Source organism: Balaenoptera acutorostrata, chromosome 1 (assembly GCF_949987535.1).
Source record: "Balaenoptera acutorostrata chromosome 1, mBalAcu1.1, whole genome shotgun sequence".
In the NCBI taxonomy this organism is placed as follows: Eukaryota; Metazoa; Chordata; class Mammalia; order Artiodactyla; family Balaenopteridae; genus Balaenoptera; species Balaenoptera acutorostrata.
The window spans coordinates 43,444,377-43,464,682 of record NC_080064.1 but is presented as its reverse complement, the minus strand read 5'-3'; the positions used below and the strand labels follow the sequence as shown (position 1 = coordinate 43,464,682).

The 20,306-nt window shown below is 42.6% G+C and overlaps 1 pseudogene; it reads left to right on the top strand.

Annotated features, from left to right (window-relative positions):
* Positions 1-6,005: 6,005 nt before the first annotated feature.
* Positions 6,006-20,306, top strand: part of LOC103004330 (calreticulin-like) — a 29,822-nt pseudogene continuing 15,521 nt past the window's right edge.

The following is a 20,306-nucleotide window of genomic DNA, read 5'->3' as shown; positions in this document are numbered from 1 at the left end:
GACCCCTGCTAAAATGTTTTCGTTACCTGTAAAACTAACATACAAATTATTAGTACCCCCTAAAATATTGGCACAGACTAATCCAGCTATCATTAAAAAGGAAAAGGAAAGGAAAGGAAAGGAAAGAAAAGAAAAGAAAGGAAAAGAAAAGAAAAGACAAAGAGAGCTTTTAGAGACTGGAAGATAGAATAGGCTCTGCTATAAACCAGCTGTGTGATCTTGGGCAAAACACTTAACCTCTCAAACAAAGAAACTTTGTTCCCTTTCTGGGAAATAGGGGCAATATCACTTCACTGGGTTTTTGTGAAGATGAAATAAGACAAGGTATTAAAAATGTCTCACCATGTCCCCCAAATGGAGCTCTAAGATGGTTTTCCCTCCAAGCCTAAAATCTTTTTCTTAGTCCTCATTCTCCTTGGCCTCAGTTGACTTATTTTTTGTATAGGTATACAGTGTTGTTATTCCTAATACTGTTTGTTCATTATCTTTTACACCTGCATGTGGCTTTTCTCATTTATATTGCTAGCTTCCAAAGGCAGAGGCTTTATCTATGCTTATTTATAATTAAATGAAGTCATATATTTGAAAATGGTTTGCAGACTGCCAAGTGCTTTGTTATTATTCACCTCATTCCATCAACATGTTTTGAGTACCCACTGTATGCCAGTCAATGCGCCACACATTCAGGATACAGAGAGAAGTTAAGATTTGGTCTCTCATTCAAGAGTTTAGTGAAGGAGACAGATTATGATGGTATATAAATAAATTATCATACAATGAGATGTGTTAGGGGAGGGGTATGATGGAAGGCTTTGAAAGCTCCAATAATGTAACTATTTGCCTGAGAGAGACAGTGACAGAACTGAATTCCAGTGCAACCTCCACCCTTTACTAGCATGGGACTTTGGCCAAGATACTCAACCTTTAGACCTCAGATTCTGAGAACTGAGAATAAGAATACCTCCCACACAGAATTGCCCTGAGGATTAAATAAGATGATAAATGCAAAGAATCCAGCATAGTACTTCTACATAACTGGTGTCCAACACCCAAGTGCATTCCTTTTTTTCCTTTCTTTCTAGGGAAGGTAGGAAAGGCTTCCAAAGGAAATAGCATTTGAGCTGAGCTTATCAACATGAAAACTTTGCTTTCTTACTCAGGGAGGAGAAACTAACACTAGTAGATTAGCTAATAGGAATAGGTACTCTCTCCGGGGTTTCCTAGAATGAAGAGGGGAAGAATATTCCAAGCAAAGAGAACAGTATAGGTAAAGACATAATGTTTTGAGACTATGTATGTGCATTTGGGGAATGGCATATCCTTCCAGGTGGGGTAGGGTGAGGTAAACCAGTGAACCCATGGTGGGAGATGGGGCTAGAGAGAGAGACCTGGGCCAGACTGAATACCGTTTGCAAAGTTCTTTTCCTTCTGATATCTATTGTTTAGAGTTTAAACTTCCAGCTAGCCCTGCAGAACTGCAGACACACTGTCTTTAGACAGAAAAAAGTTCTCACAGGTTCACAGGGTTCCAACCCTTAAGTGGAAGCATATCAATTACAAAGATCTCACCTCCTATCTAATTCCCAAGACTACACAGTGATTTCCAAAACATGGGCCTTGATGCATAATTTATGCATTCACTCTGTAGCTTTGTAATTAAACCTGCAGAGGATTTGGAGGTACACAGCAATACTGGTACAACTCCTTGCATAAACAAGTTTATGGTGCATAAACACACCATACGGGAGTGGAAAATTGATGATTTTCAACACTCCCCTATCTATATAGCTAATGATAGATTGTGTTATGAATGTAATTAAGTGGACCCAGGGCATGTATGTACTGACAAGATTCAAAAGCATGTGAACTGATAGACCCACACAATCCTTCCTGATCCAGAGTCTACCATAGATTCCAGCTTTCTGATATTTATTATGTATGCTCTGAACTGTTCTCTAAGACATCTGGTGGAAGAAATCTGATAGTTGTCAAGTGTTCACTGTATTCTGGCACTGTGAGGATAATTTCACATTCATATTACTGAGTGCTTACTCTTTGTCAAGTGCTCTAGGTATACAGTGGAGAACAAATCAGACTTGGTTTCTGCCCTCATGTAGCTTCTAAGTATCTCAAGTAAACCTCATAATGACCCTTCAAAATCAGAATTTTAAAGAGAAGGAAATGAGAACTAGGTGAGGTCAGTAATTGGCCCCAGAGCCAACTTATACTTTAGGCAGAGTAGACATAGTATTCAGGGCCCAAGAAAATGTTTTAACATTAATTTCTTTTTAAATCAGAATTTTTAAATGAATATAATAATAATGAATATATAATAATGAATCCAGCCTGAATTATATTTGTCTTTATGCCATGCAGTGATGCACATATATTTAAATACTTTTTTTTTTTAATGGAGTTTGGGGCCCATGAAGGCAAAAGTGCCTAGGGCCTACAAAAGTCATAATATGGACCTGACTGGCCAAAAGTCACACTGCAGGTAACGGACAGAACAAAGTCAGGCAGGCCCTGGTAAGCCTGACATCCCATTTGATTAGATGCATCTAGAGGGTAGAAACTGTGCCTTCATTCCTCTCCTGGTACCTGGTTCCTAGGGGTAGCTCAATAAATGCTGAATTAGGTTGTATTAAGTCACCCCAAATTGCTTTATACGGTGAACAATGAACAGTAAATTCTTACAGATTGAAGAAAACTCTGTGAATGCTGCAAAAATCATGTGGGCCTACCCATCTGGAAAATAAACCTGTAAATGAAGCCTATGCATTTTATCAGTTTGTAGAATCTTGGGGTCAAAAGATTAAAACACACATTTTTCTTTCCTTGCAAACAAAGATGCTTATCTTATACTATATATTGGACCTCTGACAAATCTCTGATGTCAGCATGATGTCCTAAAGATAAATATAATTATGTATATAATAAAAAAATTTAAATTCATCCATTCATTTAACATTCAGTCTGTTAGGAACGGAGAATATAACAACAAAGAAGCTACAGTGCCTCTGAGGAACACATGTTTAACTTAATCTACTTGTTTCACAAAAAATGAACAGAGTCTGTGGGAATGTTACCAAAGTAGTACGGGTGATTCCAATTTATCAGAATTGAAACATAATACAATTTCTCACATTTTGAGTATAACAATGGTAGAGGTTATTAGTGTTAAGGGAGCACTCCTAATGCTTATCATCTCACTTTCCTTTCAAAACCCTGAACCCCACCAGTGCCTAGAGCAGCAATTCTCAGCTGCAGACCAGTTTTGCACACAACCCCCAGAGGGACGTTTGGCAATGTCTGGAGATATTTTTAATTCCCACATCTGTGGGGGAGTGGAGAGTGCTAGCGGTATCTAATGAGTAAAAGCCAGGGATCCTGCTAAATATCCTACGATGCAAAGGAGAGACGCCGCACAGCGAAGAATTATCTGGCCCAAAATGTCACCAGTGTTGAGGTTGGAAAACCCTGGCAGGAAGAACCAAATCCAAACTCCTGCTGGCATTCAAGGCCTGGACCTTGAATTTGGCCCTTCCCACCTTTTCACTTTATCTCCTTGTGTCTTGTTCTCCGGACCCTGCATCTTCCCAGGAACCTTATGCTCCAGCACGATCAGACAGTCACAAAATTTTAAAGAGTGATTAAGCATTGGGCTCTAAAGTGAGGCAGACCTGGCTGTGTATCTAGGCTTTACAACCTGTCAACTGTGTATCCTTGGGCAAGTTACCCACCATCTTTAAGACTCAGTTCCTTCTTCTGGAAAGTGGAGATAACAGTAGTTATTGTTTTACAAGGATCGCAGGAGATGATGCAAGTAAAGCCATTGGACGCTGTCTGGCACGTCTTTATGACTCTGGGCCCCTGTGCTCCTGCTGTTCTTGTCTTTTGTGTGTGTGTGTGTGTGTGTGTGTGTGTGTGTGTGTGCCCGCATGACTTGTGGGATCTTAATCTCCTGACCGGGGATTGAACCCAGGCCCCTGGCAGTGAGAGCACCAAGTCCTAACCACTGGACCACCAGGGAATTCCCATTCTCATCTTTTTAAGGGCACCATACTCAGGCTTCCACATTCCTAAGTGAGTTGCCTAACGGTCTATCTCTCCAGGGAGCTCAAGAATTCCTGGAGGCCAAGGACTGGGTCCTCTCTGCCTTTGTCTCCCCTTTGGCACAGCATCCTGCCCACAGCAGGTGATCAGGAAATATTCATTGAATTGCAATTCTGGCACTCCCTTTAAGAGAAGACTGCCCTGCCAATGGGTAAAAAACCTAGAATTCTGAGGGAAGCTCTTTGAAACCCTTTCTTTAGGAGCCAGTCATGGTTTCCTTTGCTGCCTCCATTTTCTCTGCCCGCCTCTCAGGGTTGGGGTTCTCCAGGGCTGGGGTACTTGCATGATTCTTGGCCAATCTCCCCTTCCTCTTCGAAACCATCTCATCTAGCTATGTGGCCTAAAATACCACTTATATGACCCCAAATTTATACTTATAGCCAGGACCTCTTCTGTGAACTCCAGATTTATATATTTTAACTGTGAACTCAATAACCTTAATTGGTTATATATTGACATCCTCTACTTAGCACACAGCAACCAAAGTGATCTTTTTAAAATATAAATCCAACAATGTCACTCCCTTCAAGGGTTTCCCACTGCACCGGTTATAAATTTTTCCCATGGCCTACAGGCCCATTTAAAACTCTTGATTTCTCACCTCTTGACATTGTCCTCCTTGCTCACTCTGCTCAAGCCACATTGGTTGTCTTTCCAATGTTCAAATAAGACAAACTTATTCCCCTTCTCTGAGCCATTGTCCTTGATGTTGCCTCTGCCTGGAACACTTGTCTCCAGATCAATACATGGCTTCTCATTCAGATCTCAACCAGTACCAGTCCTGAAGAGGACTTCCACTCTTCTCCCAGCCTATCAGCCTTCCCCCCATCTCTCTCCAACTCTCTAAGTCATAACCTTGTTTTGCTTTTTTGAATGCCTATCATTATCTGATATTTGTTTGCTTCCTTAATGATTTTATCTCCCCCCACTAGAAAGTGAGCCCCACAAGAGCAGGAAACTTGTCAGGCTTATTCTCCACTGTATATCTTCAGCACCTAGCCCAGTGCCTGGCGCATAGTAGGACCTCAATAAATAGATATTGAACAGATAAATAGTTGAATGAAGGTGCAGTGAAGGCACTGGAATGAGAAGGCTTGAGTTCTAGCGCCTGTTCCATCTCTATGTGACCTTGGCAAGTCATTTTGTCTCTCAGAGTCCATAAAGTAAGTCTCACAAGATAATACTGACCTTATAAGGTTAGTGTGAGGATCAAATGCTATAATGCATGGCAAGTTCTTGGTACAGTGCTTAGCACACAATATGATGATCAACTAATATTGGTGCTTTTTCCCCTCTTTGAGCTTCACTTGCCTCACAATAAGGGAAATGATACCAATTGCATGGTATTGGGTCTTTGTAGAAGTGATATTAAGTTACAAGTCTTTCCCTCCTCTGGGCCTTTGCACATAGTATTCCTTTTGCTCCTCTCTCCCCATTTCTTCCTGCCTGGCTAACCTTTGTTGTCACCCACTTCAGGAAGGATCTTCCTTGAGATCTCATGCTGATTTAAGGCCTCTTCTGGGCCCCCTCGGGCCCTGGGTGTTTCTGTTAGACAGACATCCCACTGTTATTGTCCTGCATAGGCCCTGTAGGTGGATGGGTAGATGGAAGAAAGGATACAGGGATAGAAGGAAAGAGGGATGGAAGGATGGAGGGACAGAGGGATGATGGAAGGAAGCATGTGAGAGCACTTCGAAACAGGTCGCACCAACAGTGAGCAGGCTGGCGGGACCCCAGAGGCCAGCCTGAGCTGGCCCCGCCCCGCCCCGCTCCCTAGGGACCCTGCCCTGTAGCTCCCTCAACACTTGGTCACCTTCCCCCCACCTCCATCCTCCAGCACTCTCAGCGCGTGGTCCCCAGTCATTGGCTGCGGTCATTATTACCCGCAAATGAGAGACAGTCAGGTGCGGGGTGCAGGTGATCTCAGCCATCGCCCCGGGGGCCCGGGCAGAGGCGGCGGCAGAGCGGAGCACCTGGCTAGGCTAGCGGCTCTCCGAGGCCGGGCGTGGGGATCCCGAGCTCCGCGAGATGAAGGGGCTGGCGCTGCTGCCACTGCTGCTGGCCACCTGCGTGCTGGGGGCGCGGGCGCAGCGCCGGCTCTCTACCTGCGCGAGGAGTTCCAAGACGGGGGTGAGAGGCTCGGCGGGGCGGGAGGGGATAGGGGGCGAAGGTAGACCGGACCCTACCTGCTCCTCCTCAGTCACCTGCCCCAGCCGTCTACAGTTCAAATCTCTGCTCCTTCCTTTCTGGCTGTGTGACCCTGGGCTAGTAGTTTACCCTGTCTACATTTTAATTTCCTTGCCTATGAAACGAGGACAGCAAAAGGCATCTTGCAAAAATTGTTATGAGAATTCAATGAGATAAGGTATTTAAAGCATCTCCCCTGGTATATAGTAGGTATTCAATAAATGCTTGTTCCCTTCCCTTCATCCTAAAAACAGAAGTGAACTCTGGAGGGAAAATATGAGCGCTAGTTGTGATAGTAAAATTTTGTGTTTCATAAAATATCAGAGCTCAGAGGATCTAGGAGATCTCCTTGCCCAGCCTCCTCCCTGGAATGACTCAGGAATATCAGAGAATTAGGGCTTATTTACCTAAGGACAGATGTTCAATGGTACTGTTTCAGCCCAGAAAATACTCTTCGTGTGTGTAGGTGTGTATGTAAAATCTGATTAGTTCTTTGAGAGTGCAGTGGATAGGGCACTTGCCTAGGAATCAGGATTGTTTGGATTTGAGTCTATATTCCACCGTGAAAGTCTGCATAAGCCCTTTCCACTTTCTGAGATTCAATTCCCTAATATGCAATACAAGTAACATTGTGTTGAGAACAAGCTGCAGAGATGGTTCCGAGGAAGCAATGAATAAGCCCAGGCAAGGGGACCGGACAGGAAAGGGTCAGGGAGAAGGTGAAACCCAAGCAGGGCTTTGAAGGATGAGTAAGAATTTACCTAAGGGGCAGGGATGGAGAGAAGGGTGTTCCAGGCAAGAAGAACAGCACGTACAAAGGTTCCCAGTTATGACACAGTTAGCAGTGGCATCTTCAGAAAACTGGAAATTGTGAAGAGGAGGGTGGTTGAGGGGAGGCTGGAGAACAGGCAGGGGCTGGATCAAGGGGGCTAAGGAGTCTGGCCTTTCGCTGAAAGCAGTGGGAGCTAGTGAAGATGGCAAGCTGGGGAGAAAAAAGATCTGGCCTGGGTATTAGAAAGAACATATCAACAAAAATGTGGAGAGTGTACTGTGAAACTGACCAAAGTTGAGACTGGAGACAAAAACACCCCAAAAACCAAGCAAGTAAAAAAACCATCTGGGAGGCTATGGTAATCTTCTTGGTGAAAAGTGGAGAGGCTTGGGGGAGGGGGTTGGTAGGGGGTATGTGGGGAGATAGGGGAAGGGGCAGACAGGAGAGATGTTTAGGATTTGGCTGAAGGGTGGGTTGCAGGAAGCCCTCAGCTTCACTGACTGGCTGTGGCGGAACCTTTTGACAAGGCACAAGCCTCTTCCAAGTGTAGGTTGCTGGTCCCCCATTTCCTAACTGACCTCAGCTATCCTATGCAGTGAACCCTGTGAGGCTAAGCTTCTGACCGTTAGCTCCTGCCCCACCTGCCCACCCCCGCCTGCCTGGGGTGGCCTTACCCACAACACAATTCTTCCTGTCAGAAGGCAGAGAACATGCACAGGTCTGCAGTCACTTCCCCAAGGACTGAACCCTCCTTGCCCAGTGTGGCAAGGGTGAAATTCCCAAGGGTGTTATTGACAAATATTTCTGAAATACTCCTTGGAATCAAGAAAAAGGGGCTCTAAGTCCCAAACCCCAAGACAATTGATCATGACCAAAATCCAGCACCTTATGTGCAGAAAAGGCTGCTCTGCCTGATATCACCTCCTCCAGGAAGCCTTGCCTAGGCCTCCGCTAGGTCCCTCAACTTCTATGCTTTCTTTGCGTCAGCCCTACTCACATTATGGTTGTCATTTACCTGATTCTCCTCTGTTTCCAGTGTCAAAGTCAGTGCCTGGCTTAGACAGGTGCCCAGTAAAGGATTATTCAATGGTTGGGGCTTCCCTGGTGGCACAGTGGTTAAGAATCTGCCTGCCAATGCAGGGGACACAGGTTCGATGCCTGGGCCGGGAAGATCCCACATGCCGCGGAGCAACTAAGCCCGTGCGCCACAACTACTGAGCCTGAGCTCTAGAGCCCTTGAGTCACAACTAGTGAGCCCACGTTCCACAACTACTGAAGCCCACGCATCTAGAGCCCGTGCTCCACAACAAGAGAAGCCACTGCAATGAGAAGCCCGCGCACCACAACGAAGAGTAGCCCCTGCTCGCCGCAACTAGAGATAGCAACAAAGCAACAAAGACCCAACGCACACAGCAACAAAGACCCAACGCAGCCTAAAATAAATAAATTTATTTTTTAAAAAAGGATTATTGAATGGTTGAACTGAACTTACACACACACACACATACACACACACACGCATCCAAAAATCACGTCCTATGAAGAAAAATGATGTTCCAAGCAATCTTCCTACAGTAGGACTTAGAGACGTTAATTTTTGATGTTCAGTGCCTACTTTAAAGGAATCAACCCAAAATGTAATTATTATGCTGAAAGGAGAGAGATCAGAGAGATGTGCTGAGGGGCTGATGACTGCGGAGGGTTGGGTAGTGGGGTCACCAGGGTTCTGAGGCTTATCCTCAGAGTAGAAGACCCAGAAACCAAATACTGTTAGGGTACTCAGACCTGGGAAGATTTAGACGCTGGCTTGTTCTTCCAAACTCATATGAGGCTGCTATACAAACCAGATGTGCATAAATTCATGAGCATCTCAGACTTAACATGTCTAAAACAAACTCTTGTGTTCTACTCCAGACTTGCTCTTCCCCTGGTTTCCTCCATCTTAGTAAGTGACCCAACCATTCACCTGGTTGTTTAGGTCAAAAGTCTTAAGAGTCATCTTTGATTTCTTTTTTATTTATTTTCCCCTCATCGAATCTAGCAACAAGTCCAATTGACTCTACTCTCAAATTATATTCTGAATATGGTATTTTTTTTTTTACCTCTCATATTGCTGCCCATGCTAGTCCAAGCTATTATCACCACTCATCTGGACTGTTGCAGGAATTTGAGTGTCTTCTCTGCTTCTGTTCCTGCTTCTCCATAGTCTCTTCTCATCTAAATTTCAGAATGCTCCTTTTGAAATATAAATCAGATTGTAGCATTCTGGAACTTAAAAACCACCACTGTCTTTCTATTAGATTTAAAATAACATCCAGGCTTCTCACCATGAACTATAAGAACCTCCGTGATCTGATCCCTGCCTGTCTCTCCAATCTTATCTCCTGCTTCTTCATTACATTCTAGCCACACTGGCTTTCTTGCTGTTTCTCAGACACTCCAGGCTCAGTCCCATCCCAAGGCCTTTGCACTTACTGTGATTTCTGCCTGGAATATTCTCTTAGATCTTTACATGGTTTACTCCTTCTCATCATTCAGGTTTCTGCTTAAATGTCTCTTTAAATGTCGGAGGGGCTTTTCTTGTTCACTCTATCAGAAAGTATCCCCCCATATACATATCTATCCCTTTGTATGATTTAATTTTTTTAAATCAACCTTTTTGAGATATAATTTATATACATAAAATGCACCCATTTGAAGTGTTTCATTCACTGAATTTTGAAAAATATAAACACCTGTGTGACCACCACCACAAGTAATATATAGAACATTTCCATCACCCCTGAAAGTTCCCTCATGAACATTTGCATGCTTAATTTTTCAGAATACTTTTCACTCTTCGATGCATTTCTTGTTTACATGTTTATTCATTGTCTTTCTTTTTCTCCTTGCCATTAGATTCACCTCCTGAGAACACAGTGCTTCTCTGTTGTGTTCATTGCTGTATCTGTAGCCCGCAGAACAAGTACATAGCAGATGCTCAATTATTTTTGAATGAATGAATGAATTGCACTGGGAAATGACCCTTTCGAGAGATCAGAATGCTCATACTAGCCAAGGCAAACACTTCCTGGTTGTCAAGGACCCAGGAAACCAAATGCAGTGAGTCAGAACTTAATCTTTGTTGAATGCTTATTGTGTACCAGTGGATTTTTTTTCTTTATACCTTATTTTATTGAATCTCTTAACAGTTCTGTCAGAAAGATGATATCTCTCTTTCACTGATGAGGAAATTGAGGTTCAAAGAGGTTGAGTGACCCTCCCAAGTTTACACAGCTAGTGTCAAAAGTGGTTTGGAGGCCAAATAGGCAAACTGGAAAGCATTCATTGCATTTTGCAGTTAAGAGACCATTTCATGACTCAGAGGAGTGGTGGGGGTGGAAGACTGCCTACAGTAGGTTGAAGGATGGATGAGGACCTGGGAAATGAACAGGACAGCCGTGGGCTATGTTTTGGAGAATGCCGGCTGAGAGAGGAAGTCATGTAGGGCTCAAGTAGGTAATTTGGGATGCAAAGGGAAAGTGAAGGTGGAAGGTTTGGATGACACAGTGGGGCTTTTGCAGAAAGGCAAATGGGCAGGGGAGGAGTGAGCAGAAAGGCAAATGGTTGAGAGGAGTGAGCAGAAAGGCAAATGGTTGAGAGGAGTGAGCAAGGTGATGGATCCACATCTCTATCAACTTTACAACCCCTGCACTTGGTACAGTGCCCGGCTCATAGAAAATGCTCATAAAATTTTGTGGAAAGAAAGATGGAGGGAGGGAGGGAAGAAGGAAGGACTGTGAGAATTAGATAGGAAGGAGACAGTTGACTGGAAAAAAATGGAGGGGATCAAAGAACAGGTGTACTTTGAGTAACAGAGCGTGAGAGTTGGAGGATAGAAAGCCACAATCATGGAGGGGGGAGTTTGGGTTTGAGATTTCAGAGGTGGAGCAGTTTCTGGTCACGATAAGGTCCAAGGTGTGAATGTAGGGGCAGATGGCTAAACTGGAATGGATGGAAGGTCACTGGAGATGGGGTGTGTTATTAATAATTGGAAACATTCAGAGACAAACCTAAATATCGATCAGTAGGGGCCCAATGAAGTGAAGTATGATAGAGCCATATAATGTTTGGAAAGTTCTTAATGTCATGGGGAAGTGTTTATGATCTAAGCTTAGTTGTAAAAGGTACAAAATTACATATAAGGCATATATTGTCACTATGTAAAATATATTTGTGCATAGAGGAAAGGAATAGATGAAGATATACCAAAATGTAAATGGTAAATAATGGAATTTCAGATGACTTTTTTTTTTTTACTTTATTTTCTACAATGAACTTGTGTTACTCTTTTAATTAAAAACTATTAAAAATGAAGAGAACTGTTCTGTCTTTCCATTTCTTTCTGGAACTGAATTTCCTCCTTTCGAACTCTAGTTTTTACAGCTAAACTGTATCTGATGCCTTAGGTAACCTTTATTAAGCATAGTTTTACTCACTAGGCATGATGCTTTACACACTCCAATTCTCACCTTCACTCTGTAAAGTAATTATTTTTCCAGTCTACAGACAGTATGACTGAAGCTCAGAAACACTGCATAATTTGTCTGAGGTCACACAGCTATTAAATGGCAAAGTTAGGATTTGAACCCAGGACTGTGTGATATCAAAACTGATTTTTCTCACATTACTCCTGCTCCCCACCCCATTGCCTCCCATGAATCTGGTACTTGAAGGCCTTCTGGCTCACATTTTAACTAGTGCCTAGCAACCCCAAGAAAGGTAAAGCTTAGATTCTTTGAATTTCAGAACTGAAAGGGCTCTGAAAGCTCATCTAGCCCCAAATGGCCTCCTTTTCCCCATTTACAGATGGGAAAACTGAGGTCCAGAGAGAGGATATGACATGGCAGGACCATTTACGGGTTTGTGGCAGAGCTTGAGTCAGGCTCCTTTCTTTCTGCTGTTTTCCCAGACTATTTCAGGCCACATTGCAACTTGGCAACTAGAGGGTTTTTAGAATTCAACCCTCTCATTGTACAGATGGGAAAAGTGAGACCTAGAGAGGAGAGGTGGTTTCCCCAAAGTCACACAGTGAGTCAGTGGCAGAGATGTTTGTTGAACCCAGGTCTCTTACCTCCATAAAGGATGCACTGGCCACTGATGCAAGCTGCCAAGTGTCAGGTGGCCAGCAGGTAATCATACCAGTGGCCTCAGGGACAACGTGAGCTTTTGGAATCTCAGACTTCGCATAAAAAAAGGGCACATTAAAATATGTGGGAATTGTGGTTGATTGAATTGGAGAATCATTGAATTAGTGACATAAACAGGTGTGAGGGGGAGAGCTAATGGTGACGGCAAAGACCATTGTCAAAGTACAAAATCAGACAGAAAGAAACCAGAATTCAGATGAGGGACTGAATGATGCAGAAGTCACAAGGTCTGTGTGTGTGTGTGCACGCGTGTGTGTGAATGTTAATTCTGTCAGTTCTCAGACTTGACCATGAAAAGTTGGCTGAAGAGACATTCTGAGACAAAGGACCTCTGTGCCCAGCTGGCTCAGGCTTGCTGAGGAACAGCCTGCTGCTTAGGCTTATGACTGATAAGCTATTGGGACCATCTGTGGATTGTGGATACTTGGACATGCTGGGCCTGAGGAAGAATCACCCTGGACAGATGCCCAAACCCAAGAGGCCTGATCCAGCTGGGCTTTCCAGGTCTCAAGTACAAACTGATGGCAAGGATCTCTCCAGAGGCTGCAGGGATGTGGAGGTGAGAGCAGGAGCCATTGTAACATACAGAAAAGGAAAAAAAAGGCTGGAGGGAAATATAGTAAAATGTTGACAATGGTCATCTTGGGAGGTAGATTATGGATATTTTTACTGCATGTTTGCTTCCTCTGGGCTTTCTACATCTTCTACAATAAATTATTTACTTTGAAAATCCAAGAAATATAAAATAAGAAAAGCAGATGATTTATTTGTCTGTCTCTCTGTTTAGACCCTGAGCTCTTTGAGGGATTATGTCTTGTTTGTACCCTGGCCTCTAGCACTCACACTGGCACAGTGTAGGTTCTCTGCAAAAATTTAAGTGAAGGACTTAAATTCTAACATAGTTCAAAAATTTAAGTGAAGGACTTAAATTCTATCATAGTTCAAACATATGGGCTCTTGTTTAATGTTCACTTTCTTAGCAAACTTGGCTATCTGCTTCTTAGGGTATAGTTGATTAGAAATGACAGCTTACAAAATGAATAGAGTACCCACTACAATACGCATTCAATGACAGCAAAAATAATAATTTTAATAGTTATTATTAATCATCATCCTATTAATTAATAATTATTACTATTATCTTAATTAATTTGGTCCTCATGCCAATCTATCATTCAACGAACTTTTATTGAGTACCTACTACGTGCACAGTATTCCTTTCCTTAAAGAGTTTAAATATAATCCTTATTTACAGATGAGAACACAGATTCAGAAAAGTGATTGACCCAAGATTCTTATCCAGTGCTATTCACCACCTCATAAAGCTTTTTACTAGTTGATAAATATCTGAGTGACTATGGTCTATGTGGCAGACATGCAGTTAGACTGGTAGACAGAAAGAAAGGAAAGGAAGTGAACAGGTAAGTTGGCAGGCAGGTAAGAGGGATGTAGGTCCACCGGTTTCACAAGAGCTGGGTAGATTGCTAGAGGCAAACACACTGACCTCAGGGAGAAGTGAGTGCTCACAGCTGGGAACAGCGGAGACAGAAAAATTTCAAAACAAACTCACACTTCTGCTGTACATTACAGCCTAGTACAGAGCTTGAGTCTTCAAGAAACTTAAAATTTTGTTTAGGATTCTCTACATAATGGGTCAGGGTCTTCTATAACGTCTACAAAACTTTTCCATTGAAAACGGTAGACAAAATGTTGGTACCTGAAGAGGTAAGCTTTAGTTTATCTAGCAAATTCTCTTTTGCAAAATAGAATCTGATGATGTTGAATAAATGTGACAAATATGTATTTTTATCTAATTATGCAAGCATTTTCTAAAGGACCTATTCGGTTCCAGGCTCAGGACTAGGTGCTGGGGAAGGCACAACTTTTACCTTCAAGACTAGAAATATTTCTCTCTTTACCTTTGATATTATGTATCTTTGTATACATATACACATACACAGATTCGGCTTCAAGTAGTACTTATTGAGCACTTACGATGTGCCTGACACTGTGTTGCATGCTGTTTCATTTAATTCTCCCAGAAACGATGAGGTAGGTAAAACCTTTCTATAGATGAATAAACTGAGTCTCAGAGAGGCTGAAGATCCTGCTGAAGCTAGTGGAAGGTATGAGGCCCTAGCCCAGTCTTCTGATTTGAACTACACCACAAGCCAGGCATCCTGGGAGGTACATTTTGGAAATGAGTTCATTTGACAGAAGAATCATTGTTATTTGGCCTCCTTGGTTCTGCATCTTTACAGACGTGGCTGTGATTATGTGCATTTATCGGCTAGATGTGGGAGCACCCAAACACCTGTTATTTTTTGTTGGCTGGATCTCTGGGGACATACAGATATTTGAACAGTTTGAAGGAAAGATTTAACAAGGAAAAAAAGATGGTAGCATCCAACCTTGGTAAATACACTGCTCTCTTCCTCTCAATTAATAAGAGCTCTCCTTGATCTGGCCCCTCTGCCCTGCAAAACCATACAATACTGCTTGCATTTCCCTTGAAACACCATGTGTTTCATGCCTCAGGGCCTTTCCACATGCAAGACATTCTGTTTGGAACACCCACTCCTACCTTTTCTTCTTTTTCAGTTCTTCTTCAGGCATGCCCTCTCTGAAATCTACCCTGACTCTGGAGGGCAGTCAGTGCTTTTCTGAATTTCACTGTCCTGTGTGTCCCTCTATCACTCCCCTTACCACACTGTATTGTAATTGTTTACTTGTCTGTCTTTTCAGACTCTGAGCTCCCTGAAGCTCGTAGGCCCCTGGAGGGACCTTGTCAGATTCAAGTCTGTGCCCCTGGTGCCTGGCATAAAATGAAAACTCAAGAAATATTTGTTGAATGAAGGAATAATGAGCCCAGGATCAGAGTACAGTAGAACTGGGCTCTAGTCTCAGCTCTGTAACTGGCAACTGTGTCCATGAGCAAGTCACTTCCTTCTCTTGGCTTCATTTTCTCTATACACAATACAAGGAGGTCAGGTTAATGACCACGAAGGGTCGTTCTGGCTTGAGCCTTTTATGAGTTAAGATGTTATGATGTTAAGAGGAAAGTATAAAACATTAAAATGGAACTTTATTAACCAGGTGACATTATTCTCCTAACAAGAAAGGCTCCTTATTTGAGGACATCTTAAACTGTGGCAAGTTAGATTTGCATCAGTACTGTTCACCCAGAAAAAATTATTAGTGATAAGAAGTTCTGAGTTCTGTTCTAACCTCTCCTATCATAAAGTTCAAGGTCAAAGCTGTAAACTGTTTCAACATGCATGCCAGACTCAATTAACATTTGTCAAGTGGATTAATAAATGAGTCAATCCATTTGTAAGGCTGAGAATCTATGGCATAGGCAACAGGCATGACCATGCATCCATTCAGTCATTCAGCAAATGTTTTTGGTGATTTACTCTGTGCTAGAAACTGGGACACAAGGGTTAGTAAAATAGTTATGAAACTTCTCAGTCTGGTGGGGAAGACAGACATTACTCAAACTATACACAAATAACTTTATTAATTACAAACTGTAAAGTACTATGGTTGATTCTTACATTTGCTGTACACTTTTTAGGTTATAAAGGACTTTTCACACACATGATTTCATGGGAAGCCATACAGTATAGGGATCAAGAGCACAGATTTTGATGTTGCAAAGGCCGGGGTCCAAGCCTGCTTACTCATTTAACTTACAAACTTTGTTCTTGGACAAGTTTCAGAGTTCCACTCTCCTCATCTTTTGAATGTGGGAAAAAATAGGACATTTGTCACAGAGCTATTATTGGACTACAATGAGATAATGCATGTAAGGCCCTCTGCACAATGCCTGACATGTAGTTGCTAAGCAGTAGCTATTATTAAAATTACACAAGCTTTTTCTCTTCATAACACTTTTCCCTGCATTCCCCCTCTCCTTCCAGAGAAGAGGCAGTATTTGAAATCAAACAGATTTGGGTTCAAATCTCAGGTGCACCACTTACTAGATGCAAAATGTAACTAATAATCTCTCTCTTAAAGCATTATCCATGGGAGTAAATGAGGGGAAATTTTCAGGGAGCCACACAAGGGTCTAACACATAATAACAAATCTTTTGACTTTGACATAAATTCTTATCCTTCATTGCGTCAACTATGGTCAGGGAAGCAGGATCCATTTCATTCAAGCCACAGCAACTTGAGGCAGGAAGAACCTGCTGGGGTCCTTCCCTCAGGAGTGATGGGTGAGGTGGTCACTGAGACATTCTGGCCTGTGTAACACGAAGATCTTGGAAGTGACAGGGGAAGACAAGAGAAAGCAAGCCCCTGGGCCTCAGGAAGGGAGGTGTTTGTTAGACTTGAGTAATAGGAGTCAACAGAGCCAGCTCAGGGTGGCATTATTAGATGTATGTTGATATGGGGTTTTCATGGGCAGAGCTAAGGCAATAACCCTAGATATTGGGTAGTTGGATTTGAGAAAGAGCAATTCAGCTACAGGGAGGAGATGAAATAAAGGCTACCCTCAAGGCCTCTTCCATCTCAAGCTGCCAAATTGCCCCATGACTCTGGGACTGTGGTGGGTCCAGGAAGTGGGAGTCAGCAACTCTGAGGCATAAAATCAGAAAGGCACTGAATGTTTGGATGGAGTGCCAGGTCCCAAAAAGAATGCCTCTTTGTCTGTATGCCATCTATGCCAAAGCAAAACAAATTTATCACCATCTCCTTGAAACTGCAAAGGAGAGTCTAAAAAGTTTAAGCAATAAAAAAGGGTAAATGGAAATTGATTGTTCAATATCATCATTACTAATTCAAGAAGTATAAAGTGATATTACTAATCTCTTTACTTGGTAAGCTAATTTTATTATTTTATTTTACTAAACATAAATATGTATAAGGGCTCAGTCCCCCAACCATATTTTCCACCAACTTTTATGAGAGTGTCTCATGCCTTTCAAACGAACATTCCTGTAGTGGTTTTCAGGATTTCACTTTCATAGGGGAGGGTGGGTTAGAGCATTAATGGAGCACTAACCATATGGTAGTGCATAAATGGTGGGGTTCAGGCATCAGATAGTGAAGGGGATTTCAGGAATACTGGAGTAATCTATTTTATTTTACTTTTTGTTTTATTTTATTGAAGTATAGTTGATTTACGATGTCGTGTCAGTCTCAGGTGTACAGCACAATGATTCAGCTGTACCTACATATATTTTTTTTTAAATTCTTTTCCTTTATAGGTTATTGAAAAATACTGAGTATAGTTCCCTGCGCTATACAGTAGTTCAGAGTTATCTTTTGATATCCCGTTACTGTTCCCATAACACTTGATCAGCCTTGGCTGTATTTCATTGTCTTTAAAAAAACATAAACCATTTTTATATGTTGCTTTTTTTCTTCTTTAACTCCATAGATGGATGGAAAAAATGATGGGTTGTATCTAAACATAGGCTGGATTATGGTAAATTTCAGCTCACTGCAGGAAAATTTTACAGAGACAAAAAATAGGGTAAAGGTAATTACTACCATTTAGGAACATACAAATTTACTGGGAGAGTTCTGACTTTTATACAACTGTTTTTGTGATTACCAGTTCGCTTCTCTTTCTTAGAATAAAAAGAAGTAGTAGAATGTGAAGAATGAAGTCTCCACAAAAATAATAATGTATTTGTTGAGTAACAGGTATTTAAAAGTAAGTCCTTAGACACATTATCCCCATTAATCTTCCTAATAACTTCATGAGATGGTTACTATTATGTTCCCAATTTTTCAGGGGGCGTCAGAGAAGTTTAATAATTTGCCCAAGGCTATATTCACAGCTGGCAAGAGGTGGGGCTGAGACCTGATTCTAGGTCTGACTCCAGGACTGTGTTCATTACCCCGGACTATACTGCTTTCCCCAACCCTAGGATTTTTAAAAATTTAGCACTCTTCACTTGAAACAGGGGAAAGCACTATGTAACCCCCAAATACTGCTCTCCCCTGGAGCTGCTTGCTACAATAGAGAACTGAGCAGACAGACCTAGAGCTATGACTTGCTGGCTGCATAATTTAGGCAAGACTTTTCATTTCTCTTAGCCTTGATATTAGATGGAGATAATAGTCATCATTTGCCATGTTCATTAGACAGGGCTGCTGTAAGAGCCAAATAATATTAGGAGGGAAGGAGGAGCTCTAGGCAATGGTTTTTTGTCTGAGAAAGCTTCTGTCCTATAAATAGAATCCATTGATTGCCTTCTGGAGTGATTTCCCATCTTCTTTCTCCTGGCTACTGTTATGAATCTCATTTTCATGTTTAGTAAAGAGGAGAATTACGAATTGGCTTGAACATTTAAAGTCTCATTTAAATCCACTCTGGAAAATTGTTTCCCGAGGAGAAGAAAACTGGAGGCTGTCTGAGTGACTCTTCTGAGGGCTCAGTCTGCACAGCCGCCCATCTACTCTCTGTTTGTTTTTTAAATTAATTAATTAGTTAATTTTTGGCTGCATTGGGTCTTCGTTGCTGTGCACGGGCTTTCTCTAGTTGTGGTGAGCGGGGGCTACTCTTCGTTGCGGTGCTCGGGCTTCTCGTTGCGGTGGCTTCTTTTGTTGCCGAGCGCTGGCCCTAGGCTCACGGGCTTCACTAGTTGTGGCACATGGGCTCAGTAGTTGTGGCTCGCAGGCTCTAGAGCACAGGCTCAGTAGTTGTGGCACATGGGCTTAGTTGCTCCGTGGCATGTGGGATCTTCCCAGACCAGGGCTTGAACCCGTGTCCCCTGCATTGGCAGGCGGATTCTTAACCACTGCGCCACCAGGGAAGCCCCCAGACGGATTCTTAACCACTGCGCTACCAGGGAAGTCCCCTACTCTCAGTTTGATTTCTTGGTTGTTGCTCCCCATACCTCATCCTACGCAGGTTCATTAGGTACCTCCTGGTTTTCTAGAAGGGTTCTGGGTACAAATGAGGCTCCAGGGCGTGTGTGGGGGTGCGGGGGAATCACACGGCTACACAGCTAAGTTTGGTAGAGTGGAAATTCAAGACTTGGTTTTCTACCTATGGGTTCAGTGCTCTTTCCTTTGTGCCCACGCCTCCCTCCATGAAGTCTTCTCTGGCTACTCTAGCCTCCCTTGAAGTCTTTGGGGAAATAAGCATACTCTTTAAAGTATAGACAGCTCCTAATGCAATATTAGACATGAAAGTGCTTAGAGCACAGAGCCTGGTGTGCAATAAATGCTCAAGAGACATCTGAATCAGGACCCTTCTGATCCTTCTGAGCAATTTAACACGTATTTATTGAGCATTTCCTCTATGCCAGATCTTTTTTTTTTTTTCTTTCGGCCGTGCCACGTGGCTTGTGGGATCTTAGTTCCCTGACCAGGGATCGAACCCAAGCCCTCGGCAGTGAAAGCACAGAGTCCTAACCACTGGACTGCCAGGGAATTCCCCTTAGATCTTTATATTAAACATGCCCCTGCTCTTCAGGAGCTTAAAAACTATTCAAAGAGACTGAAATAAACTTCATTGCAACATAATGTGACCCAACGAAGTACAAAGAGCTGTGGGATCATGAAGGAAGGACCCTCACCAAGCATGAATAATGATCGTCCCTTGCATTTTATACTGACAGTTTACAAAGTGCTTCTCACATCTCTTACCCATTTAACTTTTTCACGGGAACCCTCTGGGGTATGATTAATTATCCACATTTTGCTGATGAGGAAGCTAAGACTCAGAGAATTAAAGTGACAGAGCCATAACCAGAAAGCTGGGCAGCAGCTTAAAATAATGAAAAGACCACTAACCTGGAAGTCTGGACACTTGGCTTGTGTGTCTGTCACTTGTGACTATATGATCTTAGATAAGTAACTTTCCCTCTCTGGGGCTTGGTTTTGTCATCTATAAAATAATGTAGTTAGACTAGAAAGGCTCTAAGACCCCTTACAGCTCCGATATTCTCTGGAGGAGGAGATAAAGTCTTGGGTTGGGGGCTCTGGAATTAGATAGACTGGTTGTGTGACTCTGGACAAGTGAAATAGCCTCAATGATTTCATGATAAAGTGGAGATATTAGTAGGGCCCACCTCATA